The 26,918-nt window shown below is 41.7% G+C and overlaps 2 protein-coding genes across 6 annotated transcripts in view; one reads left to right on the forward strand and one right to left on the reverse strand.

Annotated features, from left to right (window-relative positions):
• Nucleotides 1–26,918, reverse strand: part of Cad99c (cadherin 99C) — a 109,717-nt gene that overhangs the window by 52,544 nt on the left and 30,255 nt on the right. The window lies entirely within an intron of this gene.
• Nucleotides 1–26,918, forward strand: part of LOC139774010 (uncharacterized protein C15orf61) — a 70,923-nt gene that overhangs the window by 40,850 nt on the left and 3,155 nt on the right. The window contains exons 1-2 of one of the 4 annotated variants that reach the window (XM_071708952.1): nucleotides 25,431–25,705; nucleotides 26,726–26,781. The exons of 1 other annotated variant lie outside the window; for it this stretch is intronic. The gene's annotated coding sequence lies outside the window, so the exon portion shown is untranslated. Of the gene's footprint in view, nucleotides 1–25,430; nucleotides 25,706–26,725; nucleotides 26,788–26,918 lie in introns of those variants that run through there. 2 more of the 4 variants (XM_071708937.1, XM_071708946.1) reach the window with 2 other exon arrangements.

The following is a 26,918-nucleotide window of genomic DNA, read 5'->3' on the forward strand; positions in this document are numbered from 1 at the left end:
TAACGTTGAATCGACCTGCATGCCCCATTAAAAAGAAGAGCATTCTTCGACATCACTGGCGCAATCGCGTGTAGGTTTCTCGCTCGACCCGTTCCGATCACGCAGTCACGCTCCTTCGGGCTAGAACGCACCTGTTCGCGAAGTTGAGCAAGTCCTATCGCCCACGAGAGATAGGGACTTGACGGTCGTGAAGCTCGATTGACACGCTGCTACCTGTGATCTACGACACGCGTTGACATGTACCGAGTGTAGCTATCGATATAAATCAGTATTCCCATCGAGTCGTGAAGTTCGAAGGATACTGTCGTACATTATTATGCGTATGCTTTACGCGATAGTACGTTTTCTTCTATTACCCATACACTCGAGTAGATAAAAGAATCTGAGAGTCAGACATCGTGAGGAGCAAATTAAAAAACTCTAAACATTGCCTTTCGTCTTGTAATATCTAATTTATATTTAAAAAAAAAACTAAAATAATATAATGAAAAGAATATAATTCTTATGAGAGAAAGAGATTGTCCACGAAAGATATAATCTTCTGTGTGAAAATAATTATTTTCAGGAGAAAGAATAATCACTCTGTCTGTAGAGAAAACGTACAATTAAGATACACACAAATTGAAAAAAAAACCTTATTTATTAAAGTATTATTTATTTTATTAATAAAGTATTTTATTAAAATATTATTTACTTTATTGTTGTCACAAGAACATCACAGAAAGTCCAAGATGCATTAACCGATTATCACACTGTAGACTTGAAAGCCTATCGGATAATATCACGTATCATATTGCACCTGCATAGATTAAGCAACAATTGTCGCCTACGAGCCTCATTAGCATTTCAAGTTCATCGCTGCGGCATGCGAATAACATGTTTCTTTCCGTATGTTTCTCTAATTCTCACTAGAGAATCTCTGGGAAAACCTTCCCTCAAAGAAGCGCATGAATATAAATCTATCTCGCGCAAAGAAAAATTCGGCGAACAGCAAAATCCTCCTGCAAATTACTGCTATAAGTCTAGCATTTAGATGCATGTCTATTAATATCATTCCAAAGTTCATGAAAATTACACAAGAATACAGATAGATGTATATATCTCTACGGCATTCTTAGATCGTAACAGGATTCTATTTTCGAAATTATTTGGATTACTTTTTAGATTTCTCAAGACTTTTTAAATTTTTATACAGCAATTATTGATCTTTCCATAGTACTATTTTTTGTAATACAGCTTAATTAAAATAAAATGTTAAAATAATTCTCACTAAAAAAATTAAATTTGTAGAAAATTCCTGATACCTGATATTCTCCACAGCTTTGATCTTTTCGTGAACGAAATTGAAATTCAAGATACATATAAAAATAAAATCCCCTTACTGGCATAGGTATATGATTTCTAGCAGAAGCCATATAAACGTATAAATTCTTTTTCAACCATGAAATCGATTCCTATTTCCTTCTATCGACTTCAGGATATATCCTGAAATATCGAAGATATATGCATCACTATATACCTGAGCATAAAAGTAAGTACACCTATATTCGCATTATTTATATAGATTTAACGACATAAATAAGTGTAACGAAGCATAATACATTTCGCTTAGACACAACATAGCCATGCTTTCATTGGGTGCAACTATTATCTTCCTTCCAATCTCTCTCTTTCTCTCTTTCTTTCGTGCTTTCGTGAGTTCTCCATGGAGCAAGGCTCAGACGAATAAGCAAATGCCGTCGTTAATTTATCGTCTAATAGAATAGAACGTGTTAAATGCGATTGCAAATGTCGAGACATGTTAATAGGCCGCGGGATCCTACTAATCCTTTTCTTTTTTCTGCAACAGACTCGTGCGAAAGAAGGAAATTGTACATTTCTTCTCGGTTCTTTATTTTCGAAAGTCAGCTTTATACATTTCGAATCACAAAGTTAATAAAATATAATAAAATAGTGATTAAAATATCGGACGTCACGTAAAATCCGCGCGATTGTTGTTCTGATATTGCGCGTGACCGCCGCGCGATAAAATGACATAATTTTATTCTTCTCGAGATTCAAGAACTTAGCACAAAATAATAGTGATAAAATAATTTACATCAACACTTTTCGATTAAGTAAGATTGATTGTATTTTTCACGTATACGTTAATATCTATAGATATTAAATTTATCCGATAATAAATAAAATTAATTTGAAACATAAGGAGCAGAATATTCAGCATAAATTTACGTTATAAAAAATTAAATATTTCGGTTAGCATATAGCCTTGGTATAATACATGTTTGCGACGTACAACGCGCTATTGTTTACGTAAGGTCGCCGACCTGTGTGCCGCGTCCACGAAGTCACTGTGCTACCATTCCCGCATAATATAACGCTGGAGCACGAATGTAGCATTGCTCCACGTTATTATCTTTCGAAATACAATTGCTTCCAATAATTAATATCCACTAGCCTGCGTGTATAATTAACTTTTGAAATTAACGTTATGTAAGCATATCGAGACGACAATTAACAACGATGTATTAAAGCAAACATCTCGCGTTATGTCATCTAAAATAGAAGTCACAGCGACAGAATACAAGAATTATAAATCACTGTTTTACTGTAACATGTAAATCACTGTTTTATGATCAGTATCATTTCTTTGACTAATCACCCTTAGAATCCAACAAATCTTGCATCGCGTTGCAGTGAATATAATTTATCTATATTATTTTATTTGTCCCGGATTAAGAATAAGACATGAATGGCCGGATTAAACGATTCAAATAACAAAAAAATATTTTATTAATAATATTTTGTATATTATGCCGGGTACTCACTAGGACCGTGCAACGTGCAACGTAACGGTTGCTATAATTTTTTCACAATAGATTTGTTCCGGAATAAGACGTACTCACTAGTTGCAGCAAGTACCTGGCATTATGCGAATTTCGCGGTCGGCGCGCGCTAATATTCACCCTACAACACTCGAACGGGCACATAGCAGTATGTATCGTTTCACATATCTTCATTTTCTTTCGAAACTCAATCGCGAGTGCTAGATAACGCGAAATGTCGCTATATATTTTACGATTGTTAGTCTGATTCGAATGATATTCAAACCACATCAAAGCATTTAACTCAAGATAAATAAAACAGATGCTCAATATTTCTTATTGTGATTTTATCACAAATATATGAATTTAATTAGAAATGTACGGTTACAAAAAATTTCAGATAAGTAAAGTAATTTAGTAAGATGATTTAAACGATCAAATTCAATGCTAACAATGAAATAAAATTCGAAGGATAAATTTGATCACGAGCAAAGAGTTTTTAAAAGCCAAAGGAACGTATCCCTTGTTGCACCCTTTGTTTCCATCGAACAAGGCTAGCGGTTTCAGTCGGAGAAGCAAAAGGAATTTCGCGGTGGCTCTTCGTGACTCCCCGTTCGGCGAGGTTCTTTGTTCGACGCGTAATACCGGTTCAAAGGCGCGTGCAAAAGGATTCTCTTCTCGCCCTGTTCAAACAACGAAAGGACCACGCGGTCAGTCGTAAACGTTCGGTTTAAGTGCCGTGAGCGCAAGTGCGAAAGCGGTAAGTCCATTCCTGTGTCGATCTCGACTGGCTCCTTCAAATCCCGATCGTAGAACTATTCTATTTGCGTATAATACAAAGAGGTTCCGGTGAAAACTCGGAATTTCATTCTTAAAAGAAGCAGCGAGTGAAAAGATATCTCTCTTTCTCTCCCTCCCTCTTTCTCTCTCTCTTTCTCTTTCTGTCCCTGCTCTCTCTCTCTCTCTCTCTTTCAAAGTTGTTGAAATTGCAGAATTGAAATCTGTCAGTTTAGATATTCTCTTTAGTGAATATAGCGGATCTTACCGCAAGACTGTTAATTGACCATTCGCTGCACTGCATGGTTAAGAAAATGGTTGAATATGTAAATTATTATTATTATTATTGTATGGGAATATGCATACATTGCATGATAGCTTTCAAGGGTTAAAGCAATTTGATTAGTATAGTATATATTATTCGCGGTTTCAACGTTGCTTCATACGTCGCTAGAAAGCTAGAAACGTCGCTTGAACGAAAGGTCGGCGTTCACCTCCGGCCATGTGCGATTCTTCATTTCGTTTCGTGTTCCTCAATGGAGTAGATTAAGTAGGGAAAGTAAGCGAAAGAGGCCCCATTTGTCTTCCAGCAAAACGGACAGTTTTATTATTGACGAGGGAAGTGCTCGGGAACTAAATTAATCAGAAATACATAAATGTACAAACGCGATACGATTTGGCAAACAGCCATTTAAACGTCATTCGTTTGCTGCGAACTCTCGAGAGTGTCGCGTCTGTTGATTTAGTAATAAGGAACATTGACGAGGACTCTTCAAAGCGAGCGTTAATGAAAGCGAGCGGTCGCTCTATCAGCAAGAGACCAGAGACGCAACGCAAACAGGTCTCGTCTAGGAAACACGACGCATTTATGCAACGTGAGTGTATACAGAAGTTGTGAGATATTCTGTTCCATTGGAAGAGAGATGCAAGTGGCCGTATGATGAGTACACTTGGAAGCGTGCCTTCCAAAACACAATGCAAATACAAAAGTTAGCTAGCCTTGAAATCTGGAGCTAAGAAATACAATTTGTAATACTTCTCTCTCTTCCTCTCTCTCTCTCTCTCTCTCTCTCTGGAAAATTAACTAACACTTGAATTTACTTATCTAACTAAAAATTAATAAAAAGCATGATTTATTTAGTATGGTAATCATTACGTTACCATAGCCATTATATATATTTTTTTTCAACAACTTTTTGTCCATATGTAAAAAATTTTTACGTTATATATATAGGGGAGAGTTGGCAATTACCGCGCGGTTGACAATTCCGTGCCATTGTTTATCTCAATAACTATTTGTATTACGCGCCTACAATGATGTTAATATCATAGAGTAACACGAAATACCCCACCCGCATGCGCCGTCAATGCGTTCCGGCCGTCCATGTAAACACAGTGCGCTCTGGAAGCTTCTCTGCTTGCTCGTTGCAATTTTGCTGGTAGTTTCGATAAGAGGTGAGTAACATAATATTTTCATTAGAGAAATAAATTTGACGGATTTGATAGGCTAAAACACTATAAAATTAGGTTGCAAAGTGATTTTAGAAACACGCGTTTCTTTCCTATATATTTTAAGGTTGTAAAGTGAAATGATTGAGTTTGATAATTTCGCGCCCAAGGTATAATACTCATAGGTATAACAATAACTGTGTGTTAAGAGTTACCAAGACCGTTTAGTTTACAATGTAAGGTGCTTACAGAAAAGATCGTTGCTTAAGTTTTGATTTGAATTTATAATGATCGTTATTTGTTAACGCATTCACTTATTTTTATATGTAGGTACCTACTAGACAACTAGACAATATTAATGCATAAATATAAAAAAAACATTTTGTTATTGTGTTCTACTTCATGTCACTGGCTGAAGCCAGAGTAATTTTTATAGGTACGGCTTTATTAAACTGGGCACGATTTTATCAGACCTGGTCACGATATTATCAGACCAGTTTGATAATACCGCGTTTTCTCACTTTTTGAAAAATTATTAATATTTTAGTTTGTGTTTAACTTTCAACATTATTGGTATGATATATGGATAGCCAAATAAATGACCTATCTAAAACTGCACAGTTTGTTTTTTTGAAGCATTTCTGAGCTTAGATATACGCTTCGGTTCTTAGGGGCTCGGTAATTGCCAACTCTCCCCTATATGTGACACTATTTTTAACATGTTTCTATTACTCTTCTCTTATCTCTCTGTAATCAGATAAGACCCGGGCGAAACTAACTTAATGATAAATTAGAGGCTATATTATTAATTAGCGCCGACGCGACGCGCGCGATAACGTTCAAACATTTTGCTGAAGCACGAGTTTACGTTACATTGGACTCATCTCGCTTACGGTACCGCGGACAGGACGGGAAATCGTGATGCGCGTAATAATCATCTCGCGTTGCCATCTGGGACGCGGCAGCTCGCGCTCGCGGTCCAGACAAACGTTACATGGAAAATTGCTCATCACGACGTTAATATTTTACCGCTGGATCATCGTTCATTGCCTGCACCTCCGTTTCTTTTACATGGTCCCATGGCATCCCGATCTTTGCATTCGCGAAGCTTAGATAGCTCAGGCTTCAAACATTAAACGTTAACGGGCACATCGTTAAAAGGAATGTAAAGAAACCTGTTTATTTAACAGATATTTTAAACTTAAACAAATAATTTTATAAAGAAAATAAAATATACGCAACAATTGCTGTATAGTCAAAGGGTCTTTCTTTGCCATATATTAAACAGGTTGTAAGTATAAGCGAAAAGAAAAATTATTCGAACAATTAGAAACCAATCTTTCATTAGGAAAAATTTAATTCAAAATATGTAAAATTTTGATAAACTTTATACACCTTTAATTTGTTTTATATATAAAAATATAAAAAAAAAACAATACTAACCAGCATATCTTTTCATAATTATTATAGATAAAGATTTATCGTTGAAAACCGCAAACGCAATGAGCATGAAAGGAGAGGCATGTAATTCAACATTTCCTCGGGGCGCACGGATGCCCGAGGCCAGCGGCTAGGCGGAAATATAGCCGTAATAAAAGGCTAATGCATCGCGCGCGAGAAGAGAGGTACGTTTACAGCCAGCTCGCTAACGTCACACCTCGCGCTTTGCGCAGGGAGGTGCAAGCACGCCCGACGGTGCCTACGTCAGTACTCGGGACTCGGGAGGCCCCGAAATGAACCCGGCGGCAGGATGCGGATGTACGCGCTGATTTATACGATATAAAACCGAGAAAACACACGGGGGCCACGCTGGACGCAAAACCGTGCGAAATTGCAAGTGCAACGGCCGCTGCGCCGCGCCGATGCGCCACGCACGTGCGGGCGAATCCGAGCACGTGCGTATGATCGCCTCTTGTAAGATATTTTATAACACGTTGTAAATATTACTACGCTCGGTTACGTGTTATTAAACGCGGAGTTCGCGGATGTACGGCTCAACAATCTCCCATCGATACGCTTATCGCCGTAAAATTGCACATCGGGGAGTTGAAACTGTAACACTTTCCGCTCGCTGGTATCGCATTCTCGATATTATTACGGCATAAATTAAGCAAGACACACTTAGCTAGTATAAAATTACATAAAGTGTATCTTCGTAATTTATAATATGCTGTATAACAACATAATTTTTTCATAATTTTTATAAATTAGGATAATAGAATAATATTCTTTCTCTTTCTCTGTTGTCTTGTTTCACTATTTTTACATTTAAACGGCCGTGTTGTACAAAGTTAGGTAAATACTTGAAGCCGAAAATTGTCCAAATTCTATAAAAGTGGAGAACTAATATTTTAAATACGGTTATCGCGATTTTTATTTTACTGCAAAGATCACTGCTCGATGCTAACATGAAACTGAACAACTGTACGTAACACTGAACGCGCGGTGAAAGCGCGATCCTTTGACAATGCATTTACAATTCTTATTCGTGTACTTGTCGTCGACTCACGCAGAACCGATCACTCGCGTGCAGTTTTTTTTTTGTGGCTTGCGGCAGCGCGGAGTCGACGATACCAAACGAGAACGGCAAGCGAGGGCGAGCTTTCCTGAAATTCTCGCGCGGTACCGATCGCACGATCGGCAGGTAGGCACGGGATTAGCATTGAATGCAATAACTTATCAAAGCTCGGAAACACGGTGCGGCAAAGCCGTTCGATGCATCTTGATTAATAACGGGGAAGCTATACGAGCTGCGCTACCTTCGTACGCCGTTTCCATGCCATGGTTGCGCGATAAATTACGGCTCGGGAACAGAAACCACGGGTCGGAGTTGTCATTCAATATGCTCGATAAACGCAAATCTACATCCTGCACGCGATGCTTTTTCTCATTAAATTCGCCGCGCACAGCGTTATACGGATTGCCCCACAATCACCGTACGATATTTTAATAGTATATTCTAAAGATTAACTCGAGTCACGAAACCCATGATACTAACAGACAAAAATTGTATAATTTATTATTATCATATTTCTCTCTCTTTAAAATTTTTAATTAGTTTGTTTTGAGCGTTGTTTTGAGCAATAAAATTTGGCCAGTTGGGTCGAACATTATACCTCTATTAATTCTTAATTATTCACTGGCGACTCAAGCTCTCTGGTTTCATTTTTAATTAGATTAAATAAATAAAATCCAATTTGCCGCGAAAAAAGTAGCAACTCATTTCAAATAAAATAAGTTGCTACTTTTTTCGCGGCAAATTGGATTTTATTTATTTAACCCAATAAAATCAAATTAAAAATAATTGTAAACTTAACTACACTATATGTCGAAATGTTAACTAAATCTCTATTCCGCGCTGTGCCTTGCTTTAAATCTTACGCCGCGCGCCGGCTACAATCTGCCAGCGTTTGCAATAAAGTCGCAATTAATAGCGGACGTTTTAACGGGGCCGCTAACAAAGTACCGGTGCATGTTAGCGAGCAAAGTGCTCGGCTGGTGAAAAGTCGAGATCATAGTCGGTCGACCGACCGTGGGTAGGTCGCGGGAGCGGCCCAAGCTCTCTGAGAGACGAGCGCATCGTTGCTCCGTGAACCGACGTGCGTGCCCCGTCTGGAACTCGCAATTACCTTATGCTCATGTGCGCTTGCGAGCACACGCGAGCGTTTATCGAGCTATCGGGGTTGTGCAAATACCGCGAGAAAAATGCCCCCCAGGAGGAATGAAGGGAGAGAGAAAAAGAGAGAACTCTGCGTCTAATTGTAGCCGCACGCGATACAGGCGCGGCTTCTTTGACAAACGGCCGAATTAGGCGGAATAAAGAGCGGAATCGCGCAATTCCTAGGCCTCGCAAGTTGAGCATCGCATGTTAATAATTCTGTTAATAAGAATTTTTTTCCCTTCTTTGTAAATTCCTTTTTTCCGCGCACGAGGAGTAATGTTCGCGTTAGCGTACAGCCGCGTACATCTATCCACGTTCGCGTGTGCGTCGAATCCGATGATTTCACAGGCGATCCGATGACGCCACGTCGTCGGCATCGTAGGCTCGCTACACGTAAGATAATTGGTAATTAACGTACGTATACAGGCCGTAACCGTGCGACGTAATGAGCACAAGGCGCGCAGGCAATACGCAATTGTAAATAATAACCGATGCCGATGCAGACAGGCCAGGGAACGAAGGGGAGGACACGCGGGCATCGCGAACGATGCCGTTTGATATCTCGGATCGGCGCTTGGAGATACAAGAGATATTGCGAGATTGGAGATTTTACAAAGCACATTCTGTAGTTCCACGTATATTTTGCCTTTGTTTCATTAATTCACCGAAAATACAACTCCAGTTTTCTTCATTGTGTCCCATTCAACTGCTTTATTTCGATATTATTACGGAATATTGAATTTACGTGCCATTTTATTCGAATGCGAAATGGTGAAGATAAATAATGGATAAAGGCGCATTGTATTTTAAAATGAGCAAAAGGGAACGCAGCATCGCAAAACTAGATGTGTTCTTGTATCTTTGTAAAAATATTCGATAAGCATTATAATTTGCTTAGTATAATATCGTGGGTGGGATATATCCAACAATTTTGTTGCGAGTAAATTCCTAGTAGTTTACGCGAGTCTTAAGGAAAAACCTGCTTCCCTCTAGACCATCTAGGCTTAAAGAATTGCTTTGCTATCGCATCTTTGCCTCCGCGGGAATAAAAGAAAAAATGAGGCGCTCTAGCGCGAGACGGGTCGAGAGTTGCGCGAACGATATCCGAGTCCGTTCGTTCCGCCGCGCTCGCGAGAATGGAACATTACGATCCATAAAGCGCCACGAACGACGATGACGGCGACGTCTACGCGTGATTCTTCTGTACGATAAACCCGGCAGCCCGTCTACCTCTCCTCCTGGCGTCTGAAATAGCCAATATGCGAGAACAGGATCGGGACGATCGTGAGTTCCTTTTTCCCGTCGATCGCGGCTCCAATGATCAGAATAAATACACGTTGATCGGTCCAGTTGCCTATCGTCTAACTAACAATTTGGTGCGTGGCGCAAGAACAACGAGAACGACTATACCCGTACCCTCGCCTTAGGAAGATCGAGATTACTCCTTCGGAAATTCACTCGAACGTGTTCCAATCGGGCGATATAAGTAACCGCGTCGGAGAACGAACGTCGTTCTACCGTAAGGTTAAACCGAGCGGACGGAACTTGGCGATCCACATACATAAGAATCTCGCGAAACTGTGGCGTACAATCAAAAGTGAGTGATGTGGGCGATAAAAAAAACATTACAGGTACAAAATTTTATTCAGCATAATGTTTGTAATAAGAAAACTCTCTTGTTGATAGTATCATCTTAATTTAATTGAAATTTTTTACATACGTCTATAATAACAATGAAGTTGATATTAGAACATTAACATTATAATCGGTGCACCAAATATTTCAGCTAGCGATTTGATCTCCAAATTATAATTCTCGTCAAATTAATAAATATATTAAATGTTCGTTTCTTTTTCGACGCTGAAATGTGATGGTATTTCGTGCGAGCGAGTCACGCAAAACCATGTGGGACCATAGATAATTTTCCCATAAAGATTTGCCGGCTACGAAGTCGCTCGCGGAGAACTAGTTTGCGGATTTTTTTCGCGGGCTGTTATGTTTGCGTTGCCGGAACGCCGACGTGCATAGCGAGGATTCACGCAATCGGTAGCGACGGGAGAACCGGATTGGACGGTGAATCGGATTAAAGTGGCAAATTCGAGTCCGAAGAAAGCTTAGCGACTGGCGGCGACGATTACTTTCCAACGATCAGTAAATTCATGGTGAAACGAACCGAAGTATGAGTAAAAAAAAACGAAATTTAAATTCCGATTTATTCTCCGATCCCGTTCGCTGGCTATTATGTCAAAATTATTCGCAGACCGAACTGAAATCTCTACGGTGTTCTTTTATTATTTCGAAGAATAAGTTATATACAACGGCCGTCGTGCACGATCCCGCATCTTTCTTCCACTCGTGCGAACGTCTGAATGCGTTCGGCGGCAAAAGCCGACGTTTCTAAATCGGCGGATAGCGTGCGCTTACGCGTTCGTGCATGCCGACCGGTTCGACGGAACGCGCGAACATGCGTGTGAACGTCGGCGATCATGCATAATGCGCAGCGAATGCTCCTGAATTTTTTCTCCTTTTAATAAATAATCGAATCTTGGCTTTAGATTTTAACAGAAAACTAATTTATGTTGGGCTTTGTTAGCCAAAATATTTTCAACATACACGTGGAATTTGATATTAAAATATTAACCCTCAGGGTACGGACTATAAAAAAGTGACGTTCCGTACGGACATGGGTTAGCCTAACCCGGCGACTTTGATTGACTGTATATCGGGCTGTAATTTGTCAATTAAAACAATTTTTTTTTTTTGGATCGGAAATTTTCTCAAAAATACAATGGCGTTGATAGATTTATTACATTATTTGTTTAAACAAAGATACATTCACTTCCACCATTCACTTCCTTTGAAATGGCGCTACTTTCAAAATTCGCTCGGGTTACGCTAACCCAGTCCGTACCCTGAGGGTTAACATTATAATCGTTGCATCAAGTATTGTAGCTAGCGATTTAATCTCTAAATTAATTCCCGTCAAATTACTAAATATTAAATGATTATTTTTTTTCTTTTTGACACAGAAAAGTGATAGTATTTCGTGCACACGAGTCACGTAAAAGCATGTGGGACCAAACTAAAAATATGGAAAAAGACTAATTAAGAACATTAAATTCAATTCTTGTTAAAAAAATATTTACTTTGATTTCGTCAATAACAGAAACTAGAGGACATGTAATTGTTTTGTACGTCAATTGCACGATGAAACGAGATGAGACCACCGCGCAGGTAATCGGCCGAAATCGTAGGCTCGCACGCTCGCCATTCGATACGCACCGGCCTATTAAATCAGTTTAATTCGCGTGTGACTCGATACAATGTCTCGGACGCGAGTTTCCGGATGGATCGCGTTCCCTCGGCGCCTCCTTCGGCCGAATAATCCGCCGCGCAATAGCTCCGGATATAGGGTCTAAGAGGAAGACGCGGAGGAAGAGAGAATAATCGCGCGCAATTACAGTACGCGCGCGGCGATCGCGTCGATAATCATTCCGAGATGAGATCGCCCGGTAAGATGCATCGCGAACTCGGCCGCGTACGGGGAATATTTTATTCGGACGCGAGCCGTGTAATTATTCCCGCTTAGGGAGAGAGAGAGTATCCCGCGCGGCGCATCTCGATGCCCTCTTCGCGTTCCGCGGTTATAGCCGCCGCGTGGTATCGTGGACAAATTGAATGCTCTCTCCGAGCCGATGGTTACGGACCATTTTATCGCGACAGATCTCTCGCGACTGTTTAAAACTTCGAAATAATTTTAAGGGTCGATTATCACGGCGTTTTTTGCAACGCTTGATATCTTTGAAGACTCGCAATTCAGCCTCTCGAGTTTTAATCAAGTCCGCTTTAACTTACATCTATGGGGTTTGCAAAAGGAAGCGGAAAGAATTCAACAACACCTGTGTAATTTAGATTGATACTCATTGATTGTATATTGTTTGCCTTTGAATAACTTCCACGTTTGCAAAGTAATTTCTGCGAGAGAGAGAATATCACGGTGGCAACGATCTCATAACGCGTTTGAAGACCCTGCGGCTGCCACGTGGGCGGAAATCAATTCGTTCGGTGTCGGCGCGTCTTACTTTGACGAGTCATACGAGAATGAGACCACTGTATTACGCGTATCACCTCCGCAAACGCATTTTATCGAGAATAATTATTTCCGCAGATTAATTCTGTCTGTTCTATTCGTTGCGCTCAAGACTGCTGAAACTTCTGAATTCTCCACGTTCCTAGTGTCGTTTGAATTATATCGCGTAAAAGAGTCACGGTCGGTCTCGCTCCGCGTATACTTGGCGCGAGACACTACCGTGTCTCTTGATATATATATATATATATATATATATATATATATATATATAAAATCGACGTTGGACACGGATGATTGTCAGCCTATCGCTTCCGTCCAGCTTGACCCGCTCCGAGTTGCGCCAAGTCACGGGGCAGATTCGAGGCGATAATCATGCCGCGCTCATCACATCCCTAACTTCCGCGTCTTCGCGGCAGCCGGCGATCGGATCTCCCGGCGATCTCCTTCGCCGATTTAACGGGCTCTCGCGCGGTCCATTCAAGTCAATCGTCTCGCTGCCATCGATCTCCGTGCGCCGTGCCGCGCGCTCGACCGCGGGCGAAGGCGCGTATAACGGTCGGCGGCCGCGAACGAAGGCGACCGCGGGCTAGTGAACTGCTCTCTTCCCGGCGGGAGCGCAATTAAATGATCGATTTATGGTTCCCGCCAATCGTTACACGCCGGATATCTGTCCGGACCCGCGGCACGCTAATGACGTAGGTACGAAGGGTATTGGAATCGTCGCGTGCTTACGCCTAGCTATGCACGCCCGCGAAGGAGAGTATACGTACTAGATATCCTCTTACGCCGCTTAGGTACGTACTCATGCGATACGCATTGCCCGTATAGAACGGGCACCAGCTGCGCGTTTATTAACGACTACCAACCGGGCTGCATCACGTCCGAGCATGTGCACGCGGACACGCGAGTACGCGTGAACGTGTCTATTGTGAGCCACCACCGATTGCCTTGCCTTCCGCGAGAGCGAACAATTCGCGTACCTACGTACTATCTCGCAGCCGTTGCGTGCCATAAAGTCCAAAGACCGGTTTGCACCTGCTATAAGGTATATTCTAAAACGCACTTTCGGCTGAAGAATTTATCCGGATCATGAATTCGAATTATCCTTAACATTGTTCGTTTTATTATTTTGCTCGAAACCCGGCTTGACCCACGTAGCGTGCGTAAGTCAGGTTTAAAAGTTACCTGATGCCGATGTTGGGGGTCATAGTTCAACGAAGAACAGCCACGTGCGAAGATATATTGCAAGTCCATATAATAATTAATTCCAAGATTTATCTGCATGAGCAACATAGCTAATTATTCTTGCTCAGTATATTATTCGCGATCATTTATTAAGATAAATATTCTAAAACATATCAAAACGCACCGAGTCACGAGAGCTAATTAATACTTTAGTTACATAATGCTGGAATTAATTATTTAGATGTATAAATTGCGTAATCGTATCGCCCAATTTCCCGATCAGCCATCGCGGCCGCAGAAAGTTGAATTTAACCGAGTTGCTAGAACGCCAACGTGATTTGCATACACGACTTCGTTTTACGGTCGCTCGCATTTCGCGACTCGCGTTCCGCGATCATTGTGAACAAGAGCGCATAAGCGTGCTACAGATTCGCGATGCTTATGCGTGCGCTCGGTAAATGAGAGCGATACTCTGGTTCACCGGTACATATGTACGCGCGTCCGTCTATTGATAGGCATTGGGTGCCTAGCGATTCGTAGCGCGCGCATCTTACCCCGCGAAAACCGGATTCGGATCCGATACTTGAGCGAGCTCGGCTAATGAGAAACCCCCTTTTACAAGATGTCTTCTCCGTGCAAGCTGCTTCGAGAATCCGCCGGCTCCTACCAAGAACATAATTCACGAAAAGAAGATCGCCGCTTATTAGCTGCGGCCTCGGAACATCCTGCGAATCGCTCTGGTATATTTCGAACACGAGTATAAAGTAGGCTATTAGGAGAGCATTTTTAAATACATATTCTCAGACGTGAGAATTTTTTTAATGTCTCTATGTTCCACTCAAAATTAAATATTTCTCACAGAATAATGAGATCTTATTCGTCTCGCAACTGTCTTAAATAAAACGACGAATAATATTCTAGAAATCAATTAATCATTTTTACAAATTGAATTTTTTTCTGGTCGCAAAAGTGAGAGAATCGTACTTCTCTCAATTTATATACATATTATATTTTATAGTTTATGCCCCATATGTTTTATAATATAAATATAATCTACATATACTTTAAGATATTTTATTATAAATTTATAAGAACATTTATTTAATGTGCTTTAAATAATTTCACATTGCAACCGCCGATTACATCTAGTTGCGATTCACGGTATTTTCTTTGTTTCAATTAATATTTAATTGTTATATGTTTAGTTCTCTATAAATCCTGTATGTGTACCGTATTGTATCACTTAAATATGCATGTTACTCGATAGTTCTAAATATATCTAGAAAAATTTAGTAACAATTGCCGAGTGAACGATTGATCTGGTGATACAGTGTCCCGCGATAAAGTCATCGTCACGTCACGTCGCGTGACACGCAGTTTCCTCGGGCGTATGTAAGTACACGTGAAGGGAAGCGGGAAATAGTCTCACCGCGAACACGACCCACCTTTCCATTTTCTTTAAAGTCACCGTTGAACGCCGGCATGGACGACAAACCAGTTTTAAACGCATATGCACCAGTTCCTATGATACGCGTCTCCCAATATGCGCTTCGCCATCTTGCGTGACTGTGGAAACGATTATTGCAAACATTCCATTGTAAAGTTAGACCGGTTTTAATTAAAAAATATTATTAAAAAGACTGAGAAAAAGAAAAAGTTTTTGCTTTCTTTAATTTACATAAATTAAATAGCAATATCCCAATATAATGTGTTAATATAACAGCATTAAATTAAATAAATAGTGTAACGCATAATACGACGAAAGCGATTGCTCGATTACTTTCTTGGAGTCAAGATTACGTTAATCCAGATTCACGTATTCTCGGTATGGTTTCTTTTATAATCATTTTTTTTGTACTCGAGTTTAAGCCCCTGCATCTGCCAATCGGGCAGCTGTTAGGACCCCACGAGTCCTATTGTTCCTCGCAGGATTACGCGTTTGACCTGAATTCGCGGCTTGCGTTTAAATCGTGATGAAACTTGTGGTAATGAGACCGCGATGCAATGAACCGCCACCGTGACACGGTACCGAGCTATAGCGGATTGTCCGCAACGTCACAACGCAGAACGTTTCACAAGAAGATATTTATAAACTGAACAAATTGTTGAGAAGTTATAATGAGCGTATCCAGGAAGGGAACTGTATTCATTACCGCAATCCCACTGCTGCAAACTACAAGTATAATATTTCATTCAATATATTTAATTTAAATTATTTAAATTTAGAAATATATTTAAAAATACATATATAATTGTTACGCAGGGAGACGAGATTGAGGGATAGCAAAATCACCGCAGAACACACCTGATATATTTCTTTCGAGTACAAAAGACGGTCCTAAAACCTTCTCACAATTTCGGAATGCGTCTTTGGAGGAATTGTCCTTGAGAAGCGGGAGTCTCGAAGTTATGAAGGTTCGCAGGCGAATTTGCTTTGCGGCGGGGCCCCGTGGGGCACCACGAGCTCGGCGATTAAGCGCAATTACGCTTCCTCCGGCTATCTGCCGGCCGGGCAGCGTTTTCGTCGTCGGCGAGGATACGGCACGGAGTAACCGCGAGTTTATGGCCTCGTTCGTCCGGTGCGAATCCGCCGGCTCGGCTCGGCTCGGCGCGGCAGGATCCGGCATAAAGCGAGGATCGCGCGCGGTGGATGCGCGCGATGGATCTCTTCGTTTTTTCTCGTTTATCCCCCGCTTTCTCGACGGGCGAGAAACGGCGGGAGCCGGCGGACGGAAGCATCCGTTCGGTGGGCGTCGCACGAGAGGAGAAAAGAATCGCGAGAGGTCTCAGTTCCCTGCGAACAAAATCTCACGCGGAAACCAACGATATCCGTGCGATAATCCATACCGGATGAATCTCCACAAGCCCAGCTGTTTTGCCGATAACGGGAAACGCTTGACGGCGAGACAAAAGCGGGGACATACCTGCTCTTTCCCCGAGTCTCAATCTGAATTGGTCGCGCTTGAACGCGCGAAACGACAATAGCCTGAGGGCTATCCCTTTTTCTTATACGACTACCGCAGGACATTTTTCACTTAACCGATGACGATCGATAGTCATTAGAACTTCGTGAAGAATGCAAAGACCGTTCTAAGACCGTTCTGCGCGAAGACTCAGCCGTCACGTAAATATGCTCTTTCGCACCTCCCATTACTACAGTCCAGAGACGTAAGAAACGAATGGAGCGTAAGAAATGCTACTTTAAATTGCATGTAAAGTCTAACTAGAAAATAGTATAAATCAACAAATCGAGTTCCGCGATAAGGTCCACTGCATTCGATAGAGCGTTAAGGAACGATGTTATGGAGTCGAATTTTTAAGTGCGGAGCATCGTAAGTGCAGGGCATCGAATTAGCAATATTGTCTTTAATTGTGAAAATATCTCGTAGGATTCATTTTAAATTTTACCCTTCACATTCAACCTTAGAAAATGACGAAAGTCTTTTAGACGTCTCAAAAATTCTTTTTGAAGATTCGTGTCATGGTGCAGTTGCTTTGAATCATATCGACACAATGGCGAAAGTCCTTCCTACCAAAACGAGCGTCACGCCCGGCAATTTTGCCCGCAAAAGTGAGAACCGCAAATTTTCACGCGGATCGACCTAAAAAACCACGGATGAGCGCCACTCTCCGGGCGCGGCGCCGCGACGGTCTTTCGCGGTCGTAAAATTCCACGCGTCGTCGTGTGCGAGCGTGCGAGCGGTTACCGATTCGCCGCGGTTTGCAGATCGCGTGGACGGATTTCGCGACCGCGCTTCGACGGGTCTTTCACGATGAAAAGAGCCGGGATCAACGACATCCCATCGTGCACACTGCACAGCTGCGTGACACAAACTTCACCGATAGACGTCCTCGAAGAATATCAATTCTTCGTACAATTAAATCTCATCCCAACTGTAAAATGAATTAGGACAGGATTCTATTAATTTATAGTAAATTTGGTTTACAGACCCAATAATGAATCTAAAAGCAACTCAATGATTCATATTTCTTCTTTGCCTCGTCCGTTATAAATAAAGTTAACTTCTATTTTGCTGTTAATAACTAGAAATCGTCATTGTTAACGCACAATATGCATTACAATACTACTCATAAGTGCGATCCTCGTAAAAGTTGGAGAATTCTTGGCAGGCGTGAGTCACTCGTTTGTACCACCTACATCGCGCGTACGTCGAAGATAACGCTGACGCTGGCCTCCTCGCGACTCTTTTGCGAGGCATATACGTTGTTCATCCTTGATTTGAAGCCCAAAGATGAAAGCCACGCATTACACGCGATGATCTCTCGACAAGATAAGAGATGCATCCCATTCTTTAGAGCGTCATACATCCCCTCATGATGTATGCGTTTCGCCGGTGGGTGCCCAAGAGTGCTCTCCACGGTAATACGCCCTGCCAACGGAAGACAGTCAGAACTCGAGGCTATCGTGGAAGATTGCAGTCTTTATTAGCCGCGGAATAACCGACATTTTGCGAGTTTCCTTTTTTCGACCAACCGACCGACCGGACAAAGCAGATAGAAGTCCCGCGGCAATTCTACAGCTTCCAAGCAACAGCGTAGAATCCAGAAAAATGCATAAATAACTCTACTTATCTTTGTTATTCTCAAGTTGCTCTTTCCTGCGCTAAGCTTTAGGTTTTCATTATTTATCGCGTCGACACGTAGAAAATGGATAATTTGTGCGCCCGGGAATTATCTGTAGCGATTATCTATGTATATACGGGACACATGTCGTGTTCGTTGGAATTCTATATCGTCAATTTACGTCACAAGAGCTCAAGCGGTCGAATATAATAATGGAGAGTGCATTCCGCCAGAAATGGCATTCTAATTTAATTACACAAGCGCGCATTTACGGGTGGAGAACGCACGACGAATATTTCGCGTATTATGCGAAATGGAGTCAACGTTGCTAAATTATTGCGAGTAAGCGTATTTTGTTTTGCAATTGCTCCAACAAGATACTTTAATTTGATAAACCGGATTCGTACACGCTTACAATGTCAATCATGTTACCATTTTAGTCAATTTTGCAATAAAATCGTTTTTGAGCCAAACGCACGAGAGGTAAATCAATAGCTCGTCCCTGCCCGGCAAAAGCGGCACGAGATGTATTGTCTAAACAACAATGTGATTGTTATCGATATTCGATATACCAAACGCAATCATATATTGGGTCATGAATAGGATATCAACGTACGTTGACTAAACTATTCCTATGCACGTTTTGGAACGTGACACGTACTTCGTTTGTATCATGCGCAGAATTGTACTCCGATATGTTCAATTTTAAATTTTCTCCGAACAGGTTCAACGTTTTTAAAATTGTGAGAAAGTTCGAGGTAAAAAGTGCAAGGATTATTTACGCTTCTGTGATAGCCAGGCGGTTATTTCCATTTACGGCGCGAATATATCACGGCGGACTCTCCCACGCGAACGCAAGACCAAGACGAGAGCGGATCGCTCGCTCGAGTCCAACGAGTCCCGGCATAACGACGACGGACTCTCGATATCGATAAAATGATAATTCCGCCGTTCGTCGACCGGAAGGCAACGGTGCGGCGCGCCGGTTGGCGAGGCACCGTGAGAGAAAGAGCTCACGACTTCGCCACGGTTCTTTTCGAGAGGGGTAACACTTGAGGAACGGTACATAGCCGAAGGGTAACGCTCGCTCCCACTGCCGCCGTCGCCGCTGCCGCCACTGCCGCCACTGCCGCGAAAAAGAGAAACCGGGAGGGAATAAGGATCGGGCAAGAGGCCGCAGAAACTGAATCTGTCTACTGTTCTCTTATTGGATCCTGCTCCGACCGCGAACCGCATCGGCACCGCAAACGCCAGCAAAAAAGGACTTGCGCGTCCGCGGGCGCGCAGACTGGCGAATCGCCATTAAGTTCTCGGCGAGAAACTTCATTATGCAAACGCGCAGTTTCTATCCTCCGACTCTGTTCTCTCCACTTATCCGAAGAAGGGCCTCCCTTAACTATGATATCACATAACGATGCGTGTATACAACAAATGTTGCTGCTGGAAAAAAATGTTTGATTCTAACTTTTTTAGTCTGCCCTATGCGAGAGACAAGCTAAGACGGCGCTGTTTGATATACCTGCTGCAAAATTGAATGTGTCAAATATGGACCACTTTTTTATATACCTAAAATTTAGAAAAAGATAATATCTCGGTGCTATATAGTACGCCATATTTAATAATGAGAAATATGTGCCTGAATTAGAATTGTGGTGTTAAGCCTTTTTTATTTTTCATGATTAGATTTTTGAATAATTGATTATAAAATTGTAATTCGGTCATTTCGAAGTGCACGCGCCGAATTAAATGCGTGTATAGAATTAACATACGTGACTATAGATTTATCGTAAATTGTAAATCCTGGAAAGAAAGAACCCTGCGTTAGAAGAGACAGAGCGTTATCCTCTCGTATCGTATATAGTCACAACGATCGGAATCGCGTGGCCGACCTCTCGACAAATTACTTCGTGCAGCCGGAAGGCATGTTTTAGATTATGGTAATGCGGCTCTCTCAATTTCGAATCCGGCAACTGTTAAATCACTGCGAGGAAACGAAATCCTAATTTATAGTCGTTAGATAATAATAAATGAGTTTAGAGCAAATAGCGAGCTCTCTTGCACGGAAATGAAGAACCCTTGGGAGAAAGTGCAAACAACATCATCCTCTAAACCGTGAGAAATGTTCAGTTAAAACTCAATTGGGAGAAATTTATCTTCCGCAACGCACTTGGGTATTATTCTGGCAAATACTTTATACTTAATGGAATCCATTATAAAGTGTGCACAAACGCAAGTTCGATAAATGCTAAAGTATGTTAGGTTAGCGCGTGTGTATTAGCCCGTACTTTCCTATCTCTCGATTTTTTAATCATAAACCTTTTTAGTGTTAAAAACTCCAAGTCATATTATGGATTAGCGTTAAAAAAATTATTAGTTTACTTGCGCACATAAACGGCGTGTGAAGGAACAGATCAGATATTCTACGGTGTTTACGCGTAGACGCCCAATGCTGGGATCCCGTTAGCATATCCCGTCGTATGCGTTCATCCGCGACTATAAAAAAATCCACGTGATTACACGTGCGCGCACGCGGCAACGCGCGTCCCGCATAATGAAGGAGCGGGCATCGTCTCCGAGACGCGACGCGACGCAACGCGACGCGAACGCGACAGGACGCATGAACGGCCGTTACATCATTTATCTCGCGGAAATCGTAGGACTCGCGTCGAAATGGCCAACACACACGTCCCGTGCGTGCACGTACACCATGTCCCGTGCGACGTCGCATATCTCATGCCTGCGATCCGCGTGTGTGGGACACGTTAGGTGCGAGTCGCGTGCGTAAGACGTGCGTGCAAGAATATGGATATCATATCGGCGGTCTCAGGAAATTGACGAGGAAGCGACGGAGAAATTGTATTACCATTGGATATTATCGTGCATGGGATCATTTATTCGAAATACACCATAGCGAGGAAAGTTTGGACATCGTCGACCGTGAGACGGGATAAAAAGTTACGCTTTGACGTACGGTTATTGCGGTAAGAAATCTTGCTCGCGCTTCTTCGTCACCGTTATAAGCACGCTGATTGAATATCAGTCAAAGGTGTCAAATGCATGATTATACAGGCTGTTTTAAATATAACAGCCTTTCTCCAAAAACTAAGGAAAACAAACGACAATTAAAATAACAGCTAATAAAGTTCTGAAACTTTGGATTTCTTTAGCAGATGGCGAGATTCTTCAGATTGTAATTAAGAATCTTCTCTAGAACCCTTACGAGTTTACCCTGAAAAGTTAGTTAGCGGTGTTTTTGCACCTTTGAAACGTCCGATACGTGAACGTGAATATATTACATTTCGCCTGTCTTCGCGAACGCGTCGCCTGATAATGAATCTCGGCGGAGAAAAGCCGCGCTGCCTTTATGACGTTCTAGTCGATTAAGCGCGATATAATCGCAGCTGCCCGCCGGCAGACGCGCGTTTCCTGCGTCTCCTCTCTCTCACGTCGGATAGTCAGATTGGCAACGGCGACGTAATCCAATTTGATGGTGACGCCGTATTCCACGCGATCCCATCTGCCCGGAGTCGTCCTTTTCCACTGCGCCGTTGTGTCATCGCCGATATTACTACTCGACCTATCGATATTTCTGCCTCTGAATATTTATGTGACACGAAAGATATAGCACGGAAACTCAATTAGATACAGCATCAATATAAAATCTTTTTCTATAAAAAGAAGTTTTTGGAGAAATTCTAACGCAACACGTTAGTTTGCTGTTCAATTATCGAAAAGGATATCGGAAAGCATCTGTTAAATTTAAGCATCCCCCGGTCGTCGCTCGCGCACGTTAATGGCGCGTAGCGTAGCTATAATAAACACGTGGATGTTAATGAGATACGGTCGTAATTTACAGAGCGCTGTATAAGTCGCGACGGTATGCGAAAACGATGCTAGGCGTGGCAACCGGAGGCGCGCGGAGACTCGGAGTGATCGTTCGTGAACGGGGATCCTGAGCGCGGAATGATAAGACTCTCCCGCGAATAGTCCAGATTCGCGCGTATACTCGCTGCGTTATGGTCACCGGGATGGCACTCATTTGAAACGGAATGAAAGCGACGTCTCATTGATGCTATCGTCCACGAGGACAGTTTCACTTAAGGCTCCTGGGTACTCGTCGCGGCCGTGTTGGAATGTGACGTCAGAAGCGAGAAATGACACGTTGAAAATTCTTGCGTAGTATTTCCAAATAAAAAGATATTTACTTAAAATAACACTACAGATCACTTCACCACACTTCGAAAATACTCCGAGTTGAGGTTAAGTCTACCCCTTTCCCTTGACAGTTAATAAACAGCCGTAGAACGAATGTGATACGATGCAGACTTGTGCGCAGGCGCATGACTAGATTTCGTATTACATTCATTTTACGGCTGTTTATTAACTGTCAAGGGAAAGGGATAGACTTAACTTCAACTCGGAGTATTTTCGAAGTGTGCTGAAGTGATCTGTAGTGTTATTTTAAGCAAATATCTTTTTATTTGGTAATACTACGCAAGAATTTTCAACGTGTCAATTCTCAACATTTCTCGCTTCTGACGTCACATCTCATGAAATGTCGGGAAAGATCCCAGGAGCCTTAAAGTGCTTCTATCACCAGTTTTACGACAACGTTTAACGATAACGCGCATTCCGATTCGAATTACGAGCACTCGGGATTTCTATGATGCGAAAGAGGATTTAACGTTTTGCTGTTTGAATTTTTAAATATTTATACCGCGTTATGTAGAAGTAGTCGTCTTACTCGAACCAAAAGCGAATAAAGTGGTTTATCAAAGGAAATGGTAAAAATAATTCCAGAAATGTGATACGACTTTTATGAATAATTATTCTCCTGGCATGGTCTCGTGAACTACATCAAAAATCCCGATGAAAGTGATATGTACCTACAAAAGCACGATGCATAAAGAGGTACATCAAAGATAACGATTCACAATACCGTCGGAATCATAACGGGCATAATGCGTCGAGGGAGAGATCGCGAAGATTAGTATATGCGAGACGTCCGTTCTCCAGGTCCCAGTCATTCTGTCGTTCTGAACAGCAACTAAATGAACAAAATTTATCATTTGTTTATGTCACATTGATAGTCTAGAAACGCCGTTGTTAACTGGGTCGTTGTTAACCGCGACACGAGAGCACGTCATTCCAAATTAGGTAGCTAAACGTGTCACGCGCAAATCGGATGGTGATAGACACGATAAATCATGCGAGCGGAAGTGCAACGCCGACATTGTCACCCAGACACGCTCCGGCCTTCAGATACATATGTGCAATTGTAATCGTGCAACTGGTTCACTCCGAATCGATATCTGCCGGCCGCGGCGGCGAAAAACAACATCAGGGAGTGCTTTCAATGAGGAAAGAAAAGGGTTACGTAAATGATGAAATTATTACGCAGAACATATTATAGCCTTTAAATACGTCAAGAGTAATCGTCATCTATTTCTAATATATAGCCAATAAATTACAGAAATAAGTTTCGAAAAAAGTATTTGCGACTACACTTACAGAGCATATAAATAGAGAATGTCATGTGAGCATCGCCCACGTATTCTATTTCAGGAATATAGATTCCTAATATAACTAGGATAAGATGTGTACTCTAAAAGTACTTAGGACTAAGCTACCTAGATAAACAATCTTTTCCTAAGACTTTTCCAGAAATATAGAGTATTTTTTTAACGCTATAAAATAAAAAGGAGAAACTCTCGGATTGCAGCAGCAGTTCTTCAAGATTTCAATGCGCTAAGCACATGACACGGTCAAGTAGTCAAACGTCAGTAGTTATTAGCATAAGTTTAAGTATTATTGTAAGAAAAGTAAGAAATTAAATCTTTTTAGGGATAATTTTCGCGAATCTTACAGTCGAAATTAAAGTCTACAAATTGTTTTTTTACTATCTATAATTTTCTACTAAACTATAATATAAAATTACCTCCAAGGGCTAAAAAATGTCGAAGTCGTTATTCTCGGTGGAGGAGCGGCTATCGATTTTTCCCATCGCCACTATCTATGATTCACAACCGTACTTATCGAAATATCGCATCGAAATAGTTTTGCTACCCTTAGGAAAAAGAAGACGCGCCTCCATAGCCGATGTAAACACGATCAAACGAGAAAAGTTCGCGTAGATGGAGATGAGAGAACAAGATGTACCGCAAGTTTGTCGAGAATGATAGCCCGTCAAGGTTGCTGCTTGATGTCTGACCTCATGCCACGAGGCCACGGCGGTATATTTACCACCTGGAAGTGCTTAGAAAGGGCTTCTCATCCGCGTTTCTTAATGGTCTATTATTGGACGGTCTATTGAAGGGAATGCTTTAGAGGAGGACCGCCACGCCTGTCGCACGAAAATTATGGTATAGCGTAACAATGGTACATAAAACGTGGCACGGCAACAAATTAGCCTGGGTCATCGTAACTTTAACTTGCATTACAATCTCCTCAATACAAATTATACAGTGTAATTAAAATGTAAAGAATCCTTTAAACGCAAACGGAACCAGGATGGTTCAAGGACCGCAATCAATTTCCATCTCCATTTTACACAGAATATATTAAGAAAAATTTCATTAAAAATTTCTAATTATAATATCATGATGCTCTATTCTGACTTTTACGTTTATTTCTTAAAGAGAACACAATACGTGTTACAATAGCAAAAATCTAGAAATATTAATACATAATTTTTCAATTAAACAAATTAAACATTGGCTCTATAACGCTTTACTCTCACTCCGGTTTTAATCTTTCATACGAATCGTACACAAAAGATTCAAAGTATATCAGACACAGAAAAAACCTTTCAAAGAGACCGCCATACGATCGATATTACGCGGCGACGAGCGACGACGGCGCTCGTGAGTTTCGTGCCACGTCGATTATGTAACCACTAGCACATGCTGCGTAATACTTTATCGTCGTTCCTATTTTCGTCCAGTCGCGAAAGAAAATAATTATATGCGTTGTATTCGCGCAAGAACACACGCGCGCTAAATCGCGAGTGCTGGTATTTGTGACGTTTGTACCAAGTAAAGTACAGCTTGGAGTCCTCAAGCAAGTAGCATCGACTGGTCCAATGACTGCAGCCATCTGTTCGCCAGCACGAAAGCCTCGCGCACGCGTGAAAGAGTGAGCACCAGTGGTTATAGATACAACAGATTTTAAGCGTACCAGAATCTTAGGAATCTTAGCTAGACGCTTCTAATTTTTGCTTACACAAGTATTTATTAACGATACTCGCATAATTATTTATCGACGAAGATAAGATAGATAAGGACTAATTACAAACGTATACTACCTCGTATTTGATTGATATCTACAGCGGAAGTATTAATTAAATGCCGCAAACGCGCGCGGAGTCGGTTTAAATTAGCAATGCGATTCCTCAAATGCTATTGTAACAATAAAGAAGAATTAGATCAGAAGGTTATCGCATCATCGTAATTCGCAACGTGAATTACGAACAAGAACGAGATTCAATCTGTACGATTCCGATTGTCTGACTATTATCGGCCATACCCACTTTCTTCCATCGCCGCTTATAAAAATAAGTAGAGATAAGTAGAAATACGCAGAGATCTCGAATGAATTTCGCGTTTGTCGAACAACGTTTCGTGATGCGATCATTATTTTTCCACGAAGATAATTGTTGGTAAAAATTGTTGACAAAACCGTACGCTTCCAAACGACAAATGCGAAAATACGTCGCGTGAATAACGGCGTGTCGAGCAGCAACTGGTAATTCGACTTCGCACAATTACGACACCCATCGCTCAAAGTATTCCTGGAACTCCGCGACTATACCTCGATGAAGCAATCAGAACCGCATAGCGGCGAATTCACCGCGCGCGCTGATGTGCAAAAGTTGACGCGCGCGCGCCATCAATTACGTTGTTACTCATTCCGCTCTGACGCGGAACAGGCGTAAAAGACAGAAACGCTAACGTTACACCGCGGGACACGATCGCTTCCACCGTGCGATCGTACTGAACCTCGTTAACCTTGACATTTTGAACGACTCTCTTGCCGCGCGTTTATTTTAGAAAGGCAGAACGACACGTAACCGTGACGAATTCCTACCCCGCGGGTCGATAAGCGATACTATTGAGTACGATGCGATTACTTCTATCATCATCTATTTATGTGCAGACACTCCTAGAAGCGTCGCGTCGCCGCGCTTTTCAACTACATGTCCTTAGGCTGACGTGAGTGTACGTTTTTCTTTCGATGATTAAAATTTTATTCATTCTTCCTCACAACTTCTTCATTTTTCGCGTTAAATTTTCCAATACTTATATCAAAGTAAAATTAGCTCAAGAGAATAAGACTTTTCATTTTTTTA

The sequence above is a fragment of the Temnothorax nylanderi genome, unplaced genomic scaffold (assembly GCF_030848795.1).
Source record: "Temnothorax nylanderi isolate EJ_2023f unplaced genomic scaffold, tnyl_v1.0 TNYL_tig0004_pilon, whole genome shotgun sequence".
NCBI classification, from domain to species: domain Eukaryota; kingdom Metazoa; phylum Arthropoda; class Insecta; order Hymenoptera; family Formicidae; genus Temnothorax; species Temnothorax nylanderi.